Below are 21,525 nucleotides of genomic sequence, written 5' to 3' on the forward strand. Positions count from 1 at the left end.
GGCACCAGGGATGTGAGTTGAGGGGCCTCCAGGAAGTGGAACGATCCTCCCTGCCCCGTAGAGGTGTGTTTCTCTTCTTTGCCTAAGTTTGGTGCTGCAGAGGGAGCTGGGCCACGGCACGCTGGCCGGCAGGAAGTACACCGGGAGTCCTGGGCCCAGGGTCGTCCGGTGCCTGGGGACCACACAGCTGGACGATGGTTCTTGGCTGTTTCCTGGGCTTTGGGCACCAGGCCACAGGGCCTCTCGCACAGGAGAACTATGTGTTCTGGCTCTGAATCTGCCGTCTTTTTGGGAGCCAGCTGAGGAAATGAGGAGAAGATGATAATTTGAACTTTTCACATAGCTGTTACCGGGATTTGAGGCTCAGCTTGTTGTTGCGCAGGAAGGAGCTCCGGGTTTGGGGCCCCCTCTGGAGCCAGGCCCCCTCTTCCTCGTGATGTACTCCCTCTGAGACTGGCCCCTCTGAGATCTGTCCAGTATCCCTGCTGCCTGCCCCCGCTCTTCAGAGAAATTTTGGGAGGGGTTGGCTTGAGGGTATGTTTTTTGTAGGAAATAGTTCATTTTCTTTGTTGCTTGTGATTTCTTCTGAATCGACTATTATACATAATGCATTTTTATTTTTGCAGAATTAAAAAAGAGTATTATGTCTATTGCAGCCTTTTCTGTTTCTAGCCTGGCTTCAAAATTGCTAGAAATTGAGTGTTTGTAATTTGAGTTTCAAATGAGATAGTATGCGTGAACCCTATAATCTGTCCAGTTCTGAGCATTATTAAACACTCTGAATGTGTGGAATGATCATTTTTGGAATATGGTGTGTATTGGAACTCCAGTAAATGCAGATTGTCTTTAGCTGAGCTGGGAATGTTCAGAACGGGACACGTTTGTGACAGAATACAGGATCAGAAGTTGAGACCTAAGTTATATCCCCAGCTTTGTCAATTTCGACTGTGTGATTATTAAAGTTCTCTGTGACAAGCTGTGTCCTGTGCCAGTCCAGTTCCATGATTTCAGAATTCATGCGTAAACGGGAAGGGTTGGTGGAAAGAGAAATTTTAAAGAAAAGAAAAGAAAAGATAGTGTGGGCAGCTGTCTGGCGCAGTTTGGTTTGGTTTGGAACAGGCTCGCCTTGGCTATTCTCCGTTAATTTTTTTCTCCTCATTACCGACCCGTCACCCCCAAGTGTAGTAGAGACTTGATTGGCATTTATTTAGTCTTTTGATCAAAACATAATTTGAAAAACCATACACATAAACACATGCATTCGAAAAACCTTTCCTCTGTTGCCCTTCTTTTCTCCTTTGGTCTTTAAATTCTAAAAACAGAAGAACACTAGAAAGTTTAGACAACAGAGGGAAGGAAAAGAAGTCCTTTTTCTAAGACAAAGTTTCCTTGCATTTCAGATTTCTTACATATTCCCTTCCCAGTCTAGGACCTGCGGGTTGAGCCCTGGAGAAGGACTGTGTCCAAATCCCAGCCCTCCCTTCCATCCCTCTCCCCCAGCGCTGTGTGATCTTAGAAAAGTTACCAGAATGGTCTAAAACTTAGCCATTGGAAGGATTAAATGAGAATTAATTCCTTAACCTTCTGCTGCCTCAATTCCCTCCTCTCCAAAATGAGAATAATCAGCCTTCTAAGTGACATTGTTGTGACGTTTTTAATGCATGTTAAGCACACAGCACAATGCCTGGGTATAGTCAGTGACTTGTAAACGGTAACTGTTATTGGTCAGTCCACACAAAGTATATTCATTGTCATGGGGACGCGTGATTGAGTAACCTGCTTTTTCTACATCAATGTAGAGGCCCTTTGCCACGTTACCATATATGTAGCAACGATAATTGTTGTTTTGTGAGGTTACCTACTGTTCCATCAATAGATGCACTGCAGCCTAATTATTCCCCTCTTGTCGGGTGTCTAAGTCTCTTTTGCTTTTTTACTTCTGTTGATCAAAATGTTTAGGGTCGACAGCAATCCCACTACTGGGCATATACCCTGAGAAAACCATAATTCAAAAAGAGTCATGTACCACAATGTTCACTGCAGCTCTATTTACAATAGCCAGGACATGGAAGCAACCTAAGTGTCCATCGACAGATGAATGGATAAAGATGTGGCACATGTATACAATGGAATATTACTCAGCCATAAAAAGAAATGAAATTGAGTTATTTGTAGTGAGGTGGATGGACCTAGAGTCTATCATACAGAGTGAAGTAAATCAGAAAGAGAAAAACAAATACCATATGTTAACACACATATGTGGAATCTAAAAAAAAAAAAAAAGGTTCTGAAGAACCTAGGGGCAGGACAGGAATAAAGACACAGACGTAGAGAATGGACTTGAGGACATGGGGAGGGGGAAGGGTAAGCTGGGACGAAGTGAGAGAGTGGCATGGACATATATACACTACCAAATATAAAATAGGTAGCTAGTGGGAAGCAGCCGCATAGCACAGGGAAATCAGCTCGGTACTTTGTGACCACCTAGAGGGGTGGGATAGGGTGGGAGGGAGACGCAAGAGGGAGGAGATATGGGGATATATGTATATATAGCTGACTCACTTTGTTATAAAGCAGAAACTAACACACCATTGTAAAATAAAACATCCAATAAAGATGTTAAAAATTAAAAAATTTTCTTTTAGTAAATAAATAAAATGAGAGAGTTGAACAAAACAAACAAACAAAAACAATGTTTAGGGTCGATTAAGGAACTTATGCATGCCTGGAGGGTAGAAATACAGGATGGTTTCAGCCAGAGCCAGGCTGGGCTGGGCTGAGGTCTCCAGGGTAGGTACCATCTGGTCCATCCTTTCGAGGACTCCCTGAGAGTTGTCCATTTAGAGTTTGTGCCGCCTCCTTCTGCGTCTCGTTCAGAAGTTACAGAGCTCTTTCACTGATTCTTTGAAACAACTTGGTACTTACAGGAGGGAGAGAGAAGGCGGCTGATACTCTCACTTGGTAGAGGTGATTGCCTCAAAAGCCCTACGCCATAGCTTTGGCATTTAGAAAAGAATACACCTAACTGAGGAGAAGTCTTGCCCTTGCCGAAGGGTGAGAGAAGGGCCTGGAGAAGTGTGTCTTGGAGGGATACGAGGCAGAGAGCAGCTATTCTGTATCCACGGCAGAGGAAAGATTTTCGTGAGACAGGAAGAAACTTTTGTATTATAAAGGTAATAAAATGTTATATTGTAAAAATCGGGGGAACAGGGAAGGAGAAAAACAGAATCCCACATAGAGTCTGTAGGCTTCCAGACCCACTGTGAGCATCGCACAAGTTTACATTCAGGCTTTTCTCAGTTGTAATCACCATAGGTATACGATTTTATATTTTAATTTTTTTCCCAGGTAACATTTCAACATATTAACATTTTTCTATGTTTTTTTCCCCATATTTCCCTATCACTTTTAACGCGTAAGTGGCCCATTCACTTGGTGAATAAATACAGTTTATGTACTTATTGTTTGGTATTTATGTTGTTTCCAGTTTTTCACTGTTAGAAATAGTGCTTACGGTTGTGAAAGGAGGGTAGATATGACTTTCCCCCTGTTTCGAGAAATGGTCTTCAGCTCGATTCTCAGAAATGCAATGACCAGGTTGAAGGACAGGAGCCTTTTCTGCCTCTTGCCCACTTGTTCTGCTACTGGTTTGCATCAGCTTTTGCTCACTGGCAACATGTGAGACGTCTGGCTTTGTTTTAGTCTTGGCAGCATTGGGAAATACCTTTTTAAAAAAATCGGTTTTCTGGTTCGTTTAATAGTTGAAAACAGTTACATATTTTAATTTTCATATTTTAAGTTATCTAAAGAGGTTGAATGTTTTTCCCAGCCCCCTATGGACTAGTTGTATTTCCGACCTTGTGAAATATCTATTAATGGACTAGAATAAATTTCCAATTGGGTGGAGTCATTAGATTTTCCACCTTAGAGTTTTGAGAGTAGGGGCTCCTTTGGGGATAGTCTGAGTGTGTTTCTGTTCTTGGTTAGTGGAATGCCCTAAGTGATCGTTTTAGCCAAATAACTTTTTGTTATAATAAAGGAATAAGGATATGTTTTAGAAAAGCATACAAGTTCCATGGAAGCCCTGATTATGGCAAGAGCAATGACATGCCGTTACTTGAGCTTCTCCTGGGCTGCACTGTCCCAGGCACTTTACATTATAGTAACTCACGGATTGTCACGAGCCTTATGAGAAAGGGACTGTTATTATCTCCAGATGAGGAAACTGAGCCACAGAGAGATGATGCAGACCCTGTCAGCTGTCCCAGCGTGTAAGTCCTCATAGGCCTCCATCAGAGACCACCGGTGGGTTCATTCAGTCTTTTTGTACATGGATCTCTGTTATTCTGCTGAACAGGATCGTACTGTATGTTATCACTACTGATCTGATTTTTTTAAAAATTAAGAAACGTCGAAAATGTTTTTCTGTGTACAGGCATACCTTGGAGATACCGTGGTTTCACTTCTAGACCACCATAATAACGCGAGTCACAGAAATTTTTTGGTTTCCCAGTGCATATGAAAGTTGTGTTTATACTATACTGTAGTCTATTAAGTATGCAATAGAATTATGCCTAAAAAATAATGTACATACTTTAATTAAAAAATACTTTCTTGCTTAAAAATGCTAACCATCATCTGAGGCTTCAGCGAATTGCAATCTTTTTCCTGGTGGAGGGTCTTGCCTCGGTATTGATGGCTGCTGACCGGTCACGGTGGTAGTTGCCGAAGGGTGGCATGGCTGTGGGAATTTCTTAAAATGTTACTTAAAAGTGAAGTTTGCTGCATTGATTGACTCTTTCATGAATGATTTGTCTGTGGCGGCAATGCTGTCTTTGATAGCATTTTAGCCACAGAACTTCTTTTAAAAGTGGAGTCCGTCCTCTCAAACCTGCTGCTGCTTCTTATCAACTAAGTTTATGTAACGTTCTAAACCCTTTGTCATCATTTCAACAGTCTTCGCAGCATCTTCACCAGGAGTAGATTCCATCTCGAGAAACCACTTTCTTTGCTCGTCCATAAGAAGTAACTCTCCTCATCCATTACAGTTTTATCATGAGATTGCAGCAATTCAGTCATATCTTCAGGCTCCACTTCTAGTTCTAGGTCTCTTGTTGTTTCCACCACATCTGCAGTTACTTCCTCCACTGAAGTCTTGAACCCCTCAAAGTCTTCTGTGAGGGTTGGAATCAACTTCTTCCAAACTCCTGTGAATGTTGATATTTTGACCTCTTCCCATGAATCACGAATGTTCTTAATAGCATCTAGAATGGTGAGTCCTTCCAGAAGTTTTTCAATTTACTTTGCCCAGATCCATCAGAGGAATCACTACTTTTGGCAGCTATAGCCTTATGAAATGTATTTCTTAAAAAATAAGACTTGAAAGTCAAAATTACTCCTTTATCCATGGGCTGCAGAATGGATGAGGTGTTAGCAGTCATGAAAACAGCATGAATCTCACTGTACATCTCCATCAGAGCTCTTGGGTGACCACGTGCATTGTCAGAGAGCAGTAATATTTTGAAAGGAATCTTTACTTCTGAGCAGTAGGCCTCAAGAGGGGGTTTAAAATATTCAGTAAACCATGTTGTCAACAGATGTGCTGTCATCCTGGCTTTGTTGTTCCATATAGAGCACAGGCAGTGTAGATTTAGCATCATTCTTAAGGGCCTTAGAATTTTTAATGGTAAATGAGCATTGGCCTGAACTTAAAATCACCAGCTCTTTTAGCCTCCTAACAAGAGAGTCAGCCTGTCCTTTGAAGTTTTGAAGCCAGGCATTGACTTCTCCTCTCCAGCTATGAAAGTCCTAAATGGCGTCTTCTCCCCATATATTGCTGTTTTGTCTACATTGAAAATTTATAGTCACCTTTATTAATTATCTGAGCTAGAGCCTCTGGATAACTTGCTACAGCTTCTACATCATCACTTGCTGCTTCACCCTGCACTTTTATGTTATGTTCTTTCCTTAAACCTCATGAACCAACCTCTGCTAGCTTCAAACATTCCTCTGCAGCTTCCTCACCTCTCTCAGCCTTCACAGAATTGAAGAGTTAGGGCCTCGCTCTGGATCGGGCTTTGGCTTAAGGGAGTGTTGTGGCTGGTTTGATCTTCTATCCAGACTACTCAAACTTTCTTCCTATCAGCAATTAGGCTGTTTTGCTTTCTTATCATTTGTGTGTTCACTGGAGCAGCACTTTTAATTTCCTTCAAGAACTTTTCATTTGCATCTACAGCTTGGCTACTTGTTCAGCACTAGAGGCCTAGCTTTTGGCCTGTCTTGGCTTTCAGCATGCCTTCCTCCCTAAGCGTAATCATCATTTCTAGTTTTTTATTAAAGTGAGAGACTTGTGACTCTTCCTTTCAATTGAACACTTAGAGGTCATTATAGGGTTATTATTTGGCCTAATTTTAATATTGTGTCTCAGGGAATAGGGAAGCCTGAGGTGAGGGAGAGAGCTGGGGGAACGGCCAGTTGGTTGATGGAGCAGTCAGAACACACACAACATTCATCAATTAAGTTCGCCATCTTATATGGGTGTGGTTCGTGGAGCCCCCAAACAATGACAATAGTAACATCAAAGATCACTGATCACCATAACAAATATAATAATAGGGAAAACATTTGAAATATTGTAATAATTACCAACATGTGACACAGAGACACAAAGTGAACAAATGCTGTTGGAAAAATGGCTTGACACAGGGTTGCCACAAGCCTTCAATTTGTAAAAAACTCAGTACCTGCAAAGTGCGATCAAGTGAAATGCAATAATACGAGGTATACCTGGAAATGATTTCTACTGAAAGAAGAGACTGTACTTTATTACTGCCCCTTGCTGTAATAATAAAGCGGCAATCCAAATTTATAGAACATACATGTGACCTGGAATCAAGAGCCTTAAGATCTCCTGCCAGCTTTGTGTTGGATTGCAGCTGCCATCTCTCCGTGGTCTAACCAAATGGGGGAGGGATCTTGGAGGGTTGAGATCCGTGTTACAAGGTGGTTCGTTTTCTTCTTTGAAAAATTACATTGATCCCTATTTTTGTTTTTGTTTTGTTTTTGCGGTACGCGGGCCTCTCACTGTTGTGGCCTCTCCCGCTGTGGAGCAGAGGCTCCGGACGCGCAGGCCCAGCGGCCATGGCTCACGGGCCCAGCCGCTCCGCGGCATGTGGGATCTTCCCGGACTGGGGCACGAACCCGTGTCCCCTGCATCGGCAGGCGGACTCTCAGCCACTGCGCCACCAGGGAAGCCCTTGATCGCTATTTTTGAGGCATGTACAGACTTTTAAAGTCCCAGGCCCTTTATGTGTGTGTGTGTGTGTATGTGTGTGTGTGTGTGTGTGTGTGTGTGTGTGTGTGTTGGCGGGGCTGGGGATGGGGATAAATTCAAGAATCTTGTCAAATGATAAAATTTTAATGAATCTCCAAATCCAGAGGCATAGAAAAATAGGTGAAAAAATGGAATTTGCTTTTAGTGTTCCCAGCCATTTCTTGAGCACGGCTTTTAATTGCACCAGTGTGATGGCAGAAATCCAGGAGATTGGGCTGAGAGGGCAAGTTTGAAATAATGATCACCAAGGAATGCAAGGGGAGGAAAGCCCAGCCAGAAACTCTTCTTTTCCTTTTTATGGTCTTCATCATAGGCCTCTAGGTGGCGCCACATATAATGTTTTCTTTTAAACCTGGTGTTTCAGGGCAAGCAGAGATGAGGGGAAATAACTGGATTCTGCGTTATTCTTCTCACCAAACTTTAGCAGTAATTCAGCGATTTCACCAAGGCACCTACTGCTCGGCTCACATGCAAAATGCCCCAGGAAATCAGGCAGTTTCCATGGGGTGGGTACAGTTTGCTTCTTTCTCTCTCAGGCTGCTCTGTCTTTTCTCAGAGAACGGGGTGTGAGAGCTGACATGCTGTGACCTGGGAAAGCAGCCTGTCAATGAGCTGGGGGATGCAACTACAGTGGGATCTAATCCTCCCCTACTGCTGTGTAAGAAGCAAAACTGGCACAACGCTATCATCATGGGTTGAATTGTGTCCCCAGCCCCCAAATTCATATGTTGAAGTCCTAACCCCAGTACCTCAGAATGTGACCTTGCCATAAAAAGGAATGAAATTTTGCCATTTGCACCAACACGGATGGACTTGGAATGCATTATGCTAAGTGAAATAAGTCAGACAGACAAAGACAAATACTGTATGATATCACTTATATGAGGAATCTAAAAAATACAACAAACTAGTGAATGTAACAAAAAAGAAGCAGACTCAGAGATATGGAGAACAAACTAGAGATTACTGTGGGTAGGGGGGAGGGGCAGTGTAAGAGTAGGGGATTAAGAGGTACAAGCTATTAAATAAGCTATAAGAATATATTGTACAACACGGGGAATGTAGCGAATATTTTCTAATAACTATAAATGGAGTATAACCTTTAAAAATTGTGAACCACTGTATTGTACACCTGTAACTTTCATAATACTGTATATCAACTATACAATTAAAAACGTTAAAAATTAAGATAGCATGAAAAAACAAAAAAATGTGACCTTATTTGGAGATAAGGCCTTTATAAAAGTAATCAGGTTAAAATGAGGTCACTAGAGTGAACCATATCCAATACGCCCTTATAGGAAGGGGGAATTTGGACACCGAGATCCATCCAGGGGGAAGACGATGGGAAGACAGAGAGAGAGGATGGCCATTTGCAAGCCAAGGAGAGAGGCCAGGAACAGATCCTTCTTCAGCCCTGAGAAGGAGCCAGCCCTACTGACATTATGATTTAAGGCTTCTGGCCTCCAGAGCTGGGAGACAGTACATTTCTGTTGTACCACAAAGTCGTGGCACTTTGTTACAACACCCCTAGCAAAACTAACCCAGCCATCTACCCATCTCTTATTTTTTAAAAAATTGTTACGTAATGAGTGAGTGACAGCTGTCCCACAGCTGTGTAACAGGATGAGGTTCACAGACATCCTGCTTCTATTTTTTTCTTTAACAGTTTGAAAGTGAGAATCTTACCGTTACAGGTTGAATTATGTCCCCTCCAAGGACATGTTGTCGCCCTAACCCCCAGTATCTCCAAATGTGACCTTATTTGGAGCTGGGATGTTGCGGTTGTGATTAGCTAAGATGAGGTCACACTGGAGTCGGGTGGGCCCTTAATCCAATGTGACTGGTGTTCTTACAAGAAGCAGTGTGCGGATGTGAGGAAAGAAGCCATGTGACAACAGAGGCAGAGATGGGAGTGATGCAGCTACAAGGCAGGGAATCCCAAGAATTGACAGCTGCCCCCAGGAGCTAAAAGAGGCAGGGAAAGAGTCTACCCTGGATCTCAGAGGGAGCATGGCCCTGCTGACACCTTCATTGCAGTCTTCTGGCCTCCAGAAACACGAGAGAATACATTTCTGTTGCTTAGAGCCACTCAGTTTGTGGTACTTTGTTACGGCAGCCCCAGGCATCTAATACACATACTTCCAAGGGATAATTCAATCGATTTGGGCTTTTGTGGGCTGGCCCAGCCCAGTAGGTGTGTGCTTTCTTTTATCAACCTCCCCGCTGGGAGAGGTGGGTGGAGCCTGGCAAGCCATTGTTAAATGCTGAATTTCAAAAGCCTTCTGAAGACGCGGAGCTTCTGAAAACAGGGGTCTAGAGAATATCACTGTGGTTTAACACTCTGTCCATTAAATGCTTCAGAATGAAAGTTCACATTCCTTCCCAGCACTTGTGGTGAGGAAGGAATCCAAGACCTGTGTGTGTTAATGTTGTTCTTTTTTAACTTAGTCATTTTCTTTGTGTAGTTGTTTTTAAACATCTCAGATAATTCCAGGCATGGCCCCCACTTCACTTAGTTTCTTTCATCTCAAATTTGAGACCATAAATCCTGTGGTTTAAAACAGGGGCTTTGGGGGCCAGCCTCCATTTATGACCTCTGAGGCTCTGGGCACCAACTTACCTACCTCTACACCAATTTCCTCATCTGTAAAATGAGGATCATAACAGTACCTACTTCAGGGGGTGATAGTTAAAAACATTTAATAGGCGGTATGTCCAGGTGGTAATGCAAGTTAGAAATAGGGTGTAGATCAGCTCTGCTGACCGCAGGGCATTGCTGTCAGTCTTAAATCAGCTAATGTATGTGGGGCTCGGAGTTGGGGTGCCTGGCCTGGGTTAAGCATTCAGTAAGTGCTAACTGATACTGTTCCCTCAAAAGTGCCGGTGACATTATCCTCAAACCCAGGTCTGCAGTGACATTCCTGGTCCTGCAGTGCTAGACGTCCAGGCCATCCCTTGCACACCCCCTCTCTTCCTGCTCTCTCTTTGAAAGCCTAAGCCTTAGAAACTCCTTCCTTTGCTGGGTCAATATCTTCTTTTCACTCCAGAGAGTCTTGAACACACAGTCATGAGCTCTTACGAAATTTTCTTTAGCTTGGAGCTCCAGGGAGGCAGCCAGACACACAGAAGCCGCTGTATGAGGGAAGGAAACAAATACTTGAGGGCCTTGGGTGAGCCGGGCAGGCCCTTAGGGTCACAGGGAGGGGGGTTTGGAAGTAGCTCTCCTGCGTTCAGCTGGGAACCTGTGTCTTCACAGCCCTGCACTTGTCCCCCACCCACCAGAGTGTTCCCAGCTCTGCCCTAGTCCCACACAATTAAGCACCTAAGTGGATTTTGATGACAGCATTTTGCTGCATCGCTTCAACAGTCTTCTGAAGTCTCTGCCTTCACTCTGTTGGCCTGAAACCCGCACTGCCCCCTGCAGCCTCCAAGGTCTAGGACTCGTAGAAGTCACAGCCTTCCAGGTCCTCTCCCCGCTCCCAGATGTGCGTTTTGTGCCCTGTGCCAATGGTGCAGTCCAGATGTTGGGATCGCCGTATAAATTCCCAGGTAGTCTCCTGACAGCTACGTAGGGACAATTTCTGGCTTGTCGGGCTATGCCTGACCTTAACACGAATGTGACCATATGCTCACTTTTCTAAAAGGACCCTGGCCGCTGTTTGAAGATGCCAGCAATTTTACACTAGGTGGAGAAATACGAAGTGCTCCGAAACTCTCTGGGTGTATCAGTTGCCTGGGGCTGCTCTAACAAAATACTGTAAACCGATGGCTTAAAAGAACTGAAATATATTCTCTCCCAGGTCTGGAAGCTGGACATCCAGAATCAAGGTTTCCACAGGGCCGTGCTCTCTCTGAAGGCTCTAGGGTACAGTCCTTCCGTGCTTCGTCGCCGGCATTCCTTGGCATCTTTGACTTGTAGAATCAACAGTCCAGTCTCTGCCTCTGTCATCACCTGGAGTCCATCCACCTGGAGTCCACCTATGCATGTGTCTCTGTCCAAATTTCCCTCTTCTTAAAAGGATACCCATCGTTGACTTAGGATCCATTTTCATCCAGCATGACCTCATCTTAACTTGATTATATATATGCACTATTTCTAAATAAGGTTCCATTCTCAAGTTCCAGGACACTAATAACCTGCCACACCAGGCGCATTAATTTTTTTTAATATAAATTTATTTATTTATTTATTTACTTATGGCTGAGTTGGATCTTTTGCTGCACGCGGGCTTTCTCTAGTTGCGGTGAGTGGAGGCTACTCTTTGTTGTGGTGCACGGGCTTCTCATTGCGGTGGCTTCTCTTGTTGCAGAGCATGGGCTCTAGGCGAGTGGGCTTCACTAGTTGTGGCACATGGGCTCAGTAGTTGTGGCTCGCGGGCTCTAGAGCACAGGCTCAGTAGTTGTGGCGCACGGGCTTAGTTGCTTCGTGGCATGTGGGATCTTCCCGGACCAGGGCTCGAACCCGTGTCCCCTGCATTGACAGGCGGATCCTTAACCACTGCGCCACCAGGGAAGCCCTGGGTGCATTATTGACAAAGTAGAGTGTGCAGTGGCCAGCGCCACCCAGGACCAGGCCTGCACAGTCAGCTCCCTTGGATGTCCCTGTACTGGATGTGTTCTCACTGCATCCACTTGGGGTAATTTGCTGTTATTGTTCTACTCCTGCCTTTATAGCTGGTGGTCATGGAACAGGACCAGGTGTGTCAATAGAACAGGACTAGTTGAAAGCCTGGGGAGAGTGCTTTATATGAGAAAATAAATAAATATATTCTTTTAAAGTCAGTTATAAAAGTAGTCTTACTTCTATGACCTGGCGCCTTGACTTTGCTACTTCCATGATAGAAAAAGTAAGTACTCTGAACGCTAGTTAGTGTGTATGGCAGCCTGTGAAAGTCCTGTGCCTTTAAAAGCCACAGGGGTGGGATGTGCTGCAACTAAATTGATACCTGTAGCTCTCTGCCTTCCAGTGCACCTGGGAGGAAGCTGGGGGGGCTCCCAGCCAGACTGGGCTGTAGACAGCTTTTTTGTCCTGCACAAAGACATGAAAAACATGAATTCGTTTCGAAATCGGAAGCTTGCACATAAAATTGGGATTATCAGGTTTGCCTGGAAAATTAGATTTAGTGTTCGGATACTCTGCACTCAGAGAACCTTGTTTCCACCCTGAGTCTATCGTGCATTTCACCATCTTGCTCATTCGAAGGCCTTCAGTGTTTCTTTAATTCTAAGACACACATCTTTTTACATTTTCAGGTCTCTGAAAGTGAGATGCCTCTTACAATTGATGGGATAAGAAAACGTGTGTCCTGGTTTAATTGGAGAGTTTTTTTCTTTCTCCGTTGTATGTAAATTAGTGGCATCCCTTACAATCGGTGGTGTCTTAGAGTCAGTGAAATTGAATTCATTTTCTCTGATTGTCAGCATAGGGCGTTTCAGCCCAAGGTCCTGACGTTTCCAAACAGATAGACATACCACGTGTGTCTGTTTTCCTTGGGGTGCTCGCTGCGCTTCGGGACAGGAGGCAGCGTGCAGAGCGGGAGGGGTTGGCTCTGGGGCCACAGGGCCTGGGTTGAATCCTAGCTCTGTCACATGTGAACTGTGGGCCCTGGGCAAGGTACTTAGCCTCAGTTTCCTTAAATCCCGGGGAATTTTTATGAGGATTAAATGAACTAAAACCTTGAAAACTCTTCAAACTGCTGCTGGCACCAAGCACGTGCTCAGTAAACAGTAGCTGTGCTCTTATTGGCAGCGTGGAGTCTTTAGATCTCAGCTCTGCCGCTGGCTATCCACTTCCCTGCGGGAGCCTTAGTTTCTTCATCTGCGAAATGGGAGCAGGTCTGGAAAGGGGGGTATGAGAGTCAGATGTTCGAGTGCTGTCTGGCGCACAGCAGGCACTTAATAAAATACGCTTTCCCATCTTCTCCCTTCCCCGGCGATGCGTATTCCCTGGAAGGGAGAGTCTCCAGGGTTGCCAGAGAATTTTTGATCCGGGCTCCCTCGGGCTCCCACAGTCATCAAAGATGTGCTGGAAGATGCTCACTAGATTCTACTTTGCAGCAGGTTCTCTAAACTAAGGAAGGTGGACCGTTCTGTTTCAGAAATACTGGGAATATTCAGGATGGCAGCACACTAGTCAGAGTGATCAAGTCCCCTTCCCTGGACGATTTTCAGAAGACAGAACCCAGGGACCCCGTGACGCCCTGTTTTAAGGGATGTGCTGTGCAGCAGCCTAGGGTGGAGGAGCCCCGTGCCATCTCACGTCCCCATCGTCCCCACCAGAAGGCAAGAGGAATCAGACTCTCTACCAGAGGTCCCGGTTCCCCTTCCCTTGGAGCTCGGACAGGAGACCCCAGACTCTCTGTTTGGGGGATGTTGAGTCAGGTCTGTTGAGGCAAGGCATCCTGCAGCCTAGAGAAAAACTGGGAGGAGTGTGTCCAATTTAGTATCTTCCTAGAGGGGAGAGGAACTTTTTCGTTTTCTGAAGTCACCAAGGCTCCCAGTTCTTAGAAAGTTTTGTTTTATTATTTAGTTACGGCTCCCCCTCTCACATTCCTGCCGGTGTCGTTCTAATCCTATTCTGGTGGTGACAGGGCGACTCGAAGGGCATCTCCCAGAGGCCCCACCAAGCCCCATCTGGCTTCCTCGGTCCCTCCCAGGTGATGGCCGCTGCTGCTTGGGACCTGCCACTGCTTTCTTGGAAAGCACCAATTTAAATACCAATACAGTCACCAGCTGAGACGTTAGTGGCATGCAGTCATCCTGACGTCTTCTTTCAAATCAACTCTTTCGCACAAACATCAGCCTCACTCTGTCTCGCCAGTCCTCCCCGCCACTTCCAGAGAACTCTGTTACTACCAGCTCTGTGTGCTGCCTTTTCTCCGCCTGCAAAAAGGGGAGAATCTCAGTGAAGCGCCCTGAGCTGGGATGGTTCATGTTCCTGTGTCACTGCAACGCATGTGGCCAGGTTGCCTGGGCCCCGATATTCTGGTGGTGCTCTCGTTGCCAGGACTTGGCTGGAGCTGCAAGATGTTGTCAGTGGTAACAGGCTCCATAATTGCTAATAAAATTTAAATGGCTGCAAAATCACAGAACATCAAAAACATTTTTTTTCCTGGCACATCCAGACAAATCTTGCTGATCCAAGTGAGGCTGTGACTGGGCAGTCTTTTTATTTTTGTTTTTTTATGCAGACTTGCACTTTCATCTGCGATAAAGCTACTTTGCAGTTGCCTAATGGCTTTTTCAAAAATTCAGAGACAGATGAGAAAGTGATAATTAAACGAGGAGGATATGGTGCGTTCCTATAATTCAAACACCTGACCGGAGTGGTTTGTTTACTAGTAACACTACGGTTTAGAGTGGGAGGAGAAGGGGGCGGAAGAGAATCTTTGCGGTCAGAAGGTAACTGTATACCCCTCTTAAAAAAGCACTTCAGGAACTCGTGGCTTTTGACATGGTTACTACCATGTCCTTTGTTAAGACCCCTGCAAGAGGAATCCCATAAAATGTAAGGAATGTCTTTGGGCTATAAAGGCTGTCGGGTTTTCCACACTGAGTGATTGGAAGAGAGGGAACTAAAATGGGTTACAGGCAGTTGTTCCTTTCCCACAGCATGGAAAAGCTTCGGTTAATTCCAAATTAGGATACAGTCTGACTCCTTTGGAAAGGCGTAGTCTGCACGTACCTGGGTTGTTTTTTTCTATCATCGTGCCCTTCATTTTGGGGGGATGGGGGCGTGGTGGCAGGTAATCGGTGTCTCCGATTTTCAATGCGATTTAAAGGTGCATGGGCCCAAGACCACCTTGGTTCCTGCTGTCTCTTGTGGGGGGCAACGTTTGTCTGCCTCTCCAGTTCTTTTGGGACCTAGCGGTAGAGCCCGAGATCTTTACTGAACTCCTGAGCGAAGAGAAAGCGCTTTAGGGAGGGATCGGGCACTGTTGGAGGAGCAGGCGATTCTGGTGGGGAGGGCTTTGTGGTGCATTGAGAGCATCACGTATCCCAAAGAGCAGGGTGGGCAGCCCGCTTGCGCGGTGACTTTATGGCGGTCACCCAGCGTGATGTGTTTTTTTCTCTTGGCCATTTTGTACCCTTCGGCCAACAAGAGGGGAGCCAGCCCGTGGCTGTGGATTTGTTCCCAGGTCTGCTCAGGCCCATCACCGTGACTCTCCACGTGTCTTCAGGCCTTTTTCTGTTGAGCTCCTGGGCACAGCCCGCTCCTCGATGTTCAGTCAGACAGTCCCCCTGCTCTCGGTGCCCGGGCAGCCTGGTGGGAAGCTCTGTCTGATGGCAGGGAGCAGTTGGTCCTGAGGCAGAACATGGCACGTCTCCGCCACTCGCTGTCTGACATTAAAAGCCAAACTGGGGTTGTTCCCGGTTCCCTGGAATTGAGGACACCAGCCAGTCTGATGCTGGGAAGGGGCGAGGGAGAGAAGTCACGTGTCACCCACAGTCGGGGTGTGTTTCCAGGGTGCAGCAGTGACAGTGCAGGTGCTCGGATGCCCCCCTTCCCCATCAGTGCCATCACTCAGGAGCACCTTCTGAGATGGGAATGGAGGTGAGGCACCCACTTCGGCTCCGCTTCCCCATTTAGCCTTTTCTTCACAGTGTGCTGGCACGCTGGTTCTAGTGGTGACTTGAGGAAGAACCTGGGCGGCTGCCCTGACTTTGGGGACAGGCCTGCAGTAGCAGTTGGGACCCAGGCTCTGCCACTGCATTATCCAGGCCTGCCGAGATGCAGACGCCGGGACGGGATGAGGCGTCCCTGAGATTTCCTGGGGGTGGGGGCAGGGGAAGGCAGGGAGGACAGACATGGAGGTTGGGTACTTGTGGAAGGAGAGACGAAAGGAAGGAGGAAGAGGGGGAGGAGAAGAAGGGCAGGAAGAATCTCAGCTGCAGTGCAGGCCATGAATGGTTCCACCAGGACCACAGATGTCCCGGAGCGGAAGGCACCTGTTGGCAGCGTCCCAGGCCTCGCAGGGATGGGGGGGGGGGTCTCAGCATGCTCGCTGTGCCCGGTCGGTGGTGAGGGCAGCCCATGGCAGGCGCGGCTTTGGCCTGAGTGAGGCTGCGGGCCCAGCAGGGCAGAAGCTCCCATCATTCGTGCTCCATGCCCCCGGAGAGCTGGTGTTGCATTTTCCTCACCTCCACGGCCACCGAGGAGCTGTGTTCGTGCATTCACGAATTCACAGACATTCATAGAGCACCTACTGAGCGCTCGGCACTTGCTGGCAGGGGCTGGGAGGGGGAGGGGATGGTGAACAAGGACATCCCTGTCCTGGAAGAGGCCAAACGAAGACAGCTGAGGCGATGAAGCAGGGAATGGGATGTGAGCCATGCTGGGAAAGGGGTACGTCCTGGGAGCTGGGATCCTGCGGGAGGGACCCCCAGTCTCACCTGGGGCATCCACAGAGTGTTCTGGGGGAAGCCGTCATCTAAGCTGAGACTGGGAGGTGAAGGGTGAGTTAACCCAGTAAGAGGTGGAGGAACTTGCAGGGAAAAGGAAAGCCGAACAGATGAGAGACAGGGCGCTGGGTATTCAGGTCTGCCCGTGCTAATGCCTGTGCTGGTGGCGGGGAGGGCCGATTTTCAGGGGTTCCTAGAGAAGTAGGTGGTAGGCGGCAATCACGCGGGACCTTGTAAGCCAAGGGAAGGACGTGAGCTGTGTGCCTAGTGGTCAAGAGCCCGATGAGTGGGTCACATCAAGCTCTAGCCCAATTAGTGGGTCACATCAAGCACTTCCTGGCTAGGCGACCCTGGGCAAGTTACTTAACCTCTGCGTACCACTTAACCTCTCAGGTGCCGCGTCTGTGAAATGGGATAGAAGTAGTTCCCTTTCATGGGGTTCTGAAGATAAGACGGCTCTCTGTAAAGCTCTTAGAAGTACCTGCCATTCAGCAAGTATCAGTTGTTCCTGCCATCGCTCCATGCTTTAAAAGTCCTGGTAAAGCCGTCCCCAGTGCCTGCCAGCTGTTCTCAGTCACCAGACTTATCAGAACAACATGACTAGTGCATTTGCGGAATGGATGGAGGAGAGGTTGTAGGGTTATCTCCGTGGCTTGGCAGGAAGCTGCTCCACGTAATACCGCCAAAAACAAAAACAAAAAATGAGCAAAGAAACCTCAGTGATGAAGTTTTCCTTGAGTTTTCTCTTGAACAGCAGTTGAAGGGGGCTGTAAGCTGTTCTCCACCGGAGGTCCTGGTGTCTTAGGGACAGCCCTTACCCAGCGTTTCCTAAAGTGTGTTTTGTGCGTCACCCGACTCACTGTTAATGTAGATTTGGGGACAACTCAGAACCCACTGAAGCAGGATCCCTGAGACTGAGGCCCAAGAATCTGCCTCTTACCCAGCAGCCCAGGTGAGTCTTGTACCCACGACATTTTGAGACGTTCTTGTCCTATGATTTAACTAACAGTCTCACGAAGGGAGGAAGTTCCTGAGGACAAATCTTGCACTGTCAGCCTCTTCTCCTATCAGGGGAGAAGGGATGCCCAAGCAGAGCCTCCCTCCTGAGAAGCCCAGGCAGGTAAGAAGCATCCCAGCTAGTGTGTTGGCCTCCAGCGCAGCACAGAACAGAGAGCACCCAGCAACGTGATGGTGACGTGCTGAAGGTCAGTGCTCTGCTTTGCTTTTGCGGTGCTTCCGTGCGTATTGCTTCCTAAAGAAAGCAGGTGGATGGCTAGTGCTATCCCAGCACTGCTCATGAAAGAAAAGGACTTTATCTGAGCCAGAAATGAAATTCCCAGCAAGAGGTGACCAGCATTTGGAAATCTCAACCAGAAACACCCGCGAGATTTCAATCCCCATTAACAGCGGGTGACTCTGAGAGGTGGGGTAATGGATAATTGCTCTCTTCTAACTTCTTATTTTGTACAGGAGACAGTGCATGGTGTTCTTCAGAGCACACAAGCCTGGCACAAGCCTGCCGGGGTTTGTCCTGGTTTCTCTGCATCCTGGGCAAGTTACTGAATCTCTCTGTTCCTCAGTTTCCTCATCTGTAAAATGGAGAATAATCAAATAGTATTGACCTCATAGAATTTAATTGTATTTTTACCAGTTAAGTGTTTAGACAGCGCTTGACACTTACTAAGCTCTTGAGGAGAATTAGCCATTATTAGTAATAATATCATCATGGTTACATACATGCAACGAGAGGTTTTTAGGTGATTAAAAAAGTGTATAAAGAGAAAGGCTGCACGGGTCATAGAGGCTTATGTGTGAAGGGTCTAGAAAATCTGCCATAAGGACCAATAGGGATTTGTGAGGACCAGATCTTTGGTTTGGGGTCTCATTTTTTGATCTCTGTAGTGAAGGGTAAGACTTCCATCAGTGTGTCAGCCTGTGCTTCTTGGAGTGCCAAGGGTCAGTGCAGGGGAGCAAAGGGGCCTTTGGACTGCAGCCCTTTTCTCTCTGAAAGCAAAGCAGCTGTACATCTCCCTCTCTTTTTAAATATCTGGTGGACTTTGCATAAGATTTCATTTTCACAGTGGGTCTGCGGTCAACAGACAACAAGAGTCGAATCCCCCTGGGCCAGATGCCTAAGAAGCGCCCCGCCGTTATTCGTCCTGCCTTGACATCTGCGATTCCAAAGGCAGCACGATAATTGTCCTTTTCCAGAACAAAACTCACTTCCAACGATCATAGCATGGGAGTTCTTTAAATAAAGAAGAAATATATTTCTTCTAATGAGCCCAGATCTGCTTCTGGAACTCTTTAATGGTGGCCGTGGGGTGCCCGAGGTGCTAATGAATTCCCTGTTTTTAGAACCGCTCAGGCTTCGGGTGACCTCAAGTTCCAGCTTCACTGATTGTTTGCTGTGTGAGCGGGTGAGTCCCTCTGCCTGTCGAGGAGAGGATGTGAGGATGTAGGCAGAGTGCTTTAGTGCAATGGTGGCTGGCGCCAGGGATGCCACTGCTCTGAGAATCAGAGGTGACTGGCGAACATCTGCTTGCGATTCTCATCCTGTGACCTTGGAAGCGTCGCTCAGACAGCAGAGCTGACCTGCCTTCCGATGCAGTTTCCAGGCGATCTTCCTTCAGGGCTGTTGACTTTGCCTGTGGGCCATGAGCCGTTAGGAGACAGGCTTTTACAGTTCCTGTAGGGGCTGCCTGGAATCATTGTACGAGCACCTTCCAGAAGTCGTGGGTCCCTCTTTACAACAGCTATGGTCAGCCTCCGCCACAGTCATGGCTGTGGATGTGGTTCCTGTGGAGTCCATCAAGGCCACAGTCTTCCCGTTTCTCTGCAGGGCGTATTTCAGAAAACATAAACCGTGGATAGTATAATCATGCTGTGATGCAAACCAAATCTTGGCAAGTGTGAACGACAATGAAAACGATACACATGTGGGACTCACTTTCCCTGTGCTTTCTCTTGAACGTTCCAGTTCTTGTGCCAGGTTTTCCCGCCACGTTCTGCATTTCAAAAATATTTTGTTTTTCATTCCAGACAGTGGGAGTACGAAGGCAGATTTGTTTCATCACTTAATTTGCTAATTCTGCCAGGCTTTTTCTCCCACCGATTAGCGGTCCTCCTTAAAGTGTTATATTGAAGGCTGGCCTTCAGGAGAATTAGAGAGGAGCAGAATCATATTTACCCTGTCTGTGTATGGCTACAGAGGACATGACTAACATCAAAAGAAAACAAGCATTTAGAAAACCAAACAGTGCTTCCGTGAGTGGTTTCTAGGGTAGGCTGCTAGGCTGCAGCTGAGCAGGGTAGGGGAGCAGATCCGTCTTTGTTCTTGACCCTACATGGAACTTAAGGCATGTGATGTTACTTTTCTGAGCCTTCTTTTCCTTCTAAGTAGAAACCTGCCCTCTGGCTTCTGCCCAGAGATGTTAGTTATTTACAGGATTGACATGACCCAGTTTTTTTGCCTCCCTTTGATGGAAGTGTAGAACTGGAAAACACCAGCAGAAGCTGCTGCTTAAGAAGAATGATGGATGGATAGATGAATGGACGAATGGATCAGTGGGTGGATGGATAAAAACAGGGATCTCTCATTCTATAACCACATCCCTGTTCAGAAGCCTTCCCGTCCTCCTCCCCAGGCTATATAGAGGCCCCTTGTCCCTGTTTCCATAGCCCTTTTCTACCTTACACTTGTAAACAAGCAGATACAGTAAAGGCCATTAGGTACCATCTTCCAGGTGACATTAGAAGCTTCAGGACAGCCAAGAAAGACCCTGCATACATCGTGATCCCTGTCATTCCCACACCGAACCGTGTGCCAGCTCTTGGCACATGAAGGATGCTCAGTACACAGTTCTGAGTGAACCAGTGAACACACCTTCGCTTGCCTTCTTGTATCCTTCTCACACTGCTGCTCTCTCAGAGCTGGTTTTCTCCTACCAGGGAGCCAGATGGGATTGCTAAGCAGGGACAGGAATCCTCCCACCAGTAACACACACACACACACACACACACACACTCTCTCTCTCTCTCTCTCTCTCTCTCTCTCTCCCCCCCTCCCTCAAGAAGTTCAGAGGGCATGGGTTTGCTTTAACAGCCTGACCTCACCTCCTCCTTTTCTGCATCCCCCATCCTAACTCCTCCTTGTTAATGAGTCATTCTTCTGAGGGTACATATTCCTCCAAGCTCTCTCCTTTCTCTCTGGGCCCCAAGGGATGTGGCCTCTAGGACAGCCCTGCCTTTCTCTCTCTTTCTAAGCCTTTGCATAGACACCTGTTATCATCAGCTCATTGGATCCTGCTACTTTGCTGGGATTTGAAGACCAGAGGCAGGGGCTGGTGAGGACTTCCATATGCAGCAACAGAGGGCTCCTGGCGGCTTCAGCAACTGCTCCGTCTAACTCCAGGCCTATAGGGGCACTGTGCTTAGCACAGCCCCAGGGGCGCGGCAGAAGCACTCTGGCTTTCCTGGGCTTTAGTATTCTCATCTGTAAAACGACTTGATCATCCCCATGCCCCCTTCAACTACAGATGTCTACGATTTAAAATAGAATGTTCTCCTCCCTGTGAAAATACAGAAGGGTTTTCTGGCATGTGGGCCTACACACGGAGGAATGGATTTAGGCCGGTTTAGGCTTAGGGGGAATGGTGGAGACCCCAAGTGAGCATGTAGTGTAGGGGCTCTGGGGTCAGACCGTGGAACTTATAACTGTGTACCAGGCACCGTGCCCAGTGCTGTCTGCATGATCTCATTCACTTCTTACCATTGCTCCCCCCTCC

At 46.9% G+C, this 21,525-nt stretch overlaps 1 protein-coding gene across 2 annotated transcripts in view; it reads left to right on the forward strand.

Annotated features, from left to right (window-relative positions):
- LDLRAD3 (low density lipoprotein receptor class A domain containing 3) overlaps positions 1 to 21,525 on the forward strand; it is a gene marked incomplete at its 5' end in the record, with an annotated part of 254,480 nt that overhangs the window by 77,958 nt on the left and 154,997 nt on the right. The window lies entirely within an intron of this gene.

This window comes from Leucopleurus acutus (assembly GCF_964270905.1).
Source record: "Leucopleurus acutus genome assembly, chromosome: 8".
Taxonomy (NCBI): Eukaryota; Metazoa; Chordata; class Mammalia; order Artiodactyla; family Delphinidae; genus Leucopleurus; species Leucopleurus acutus.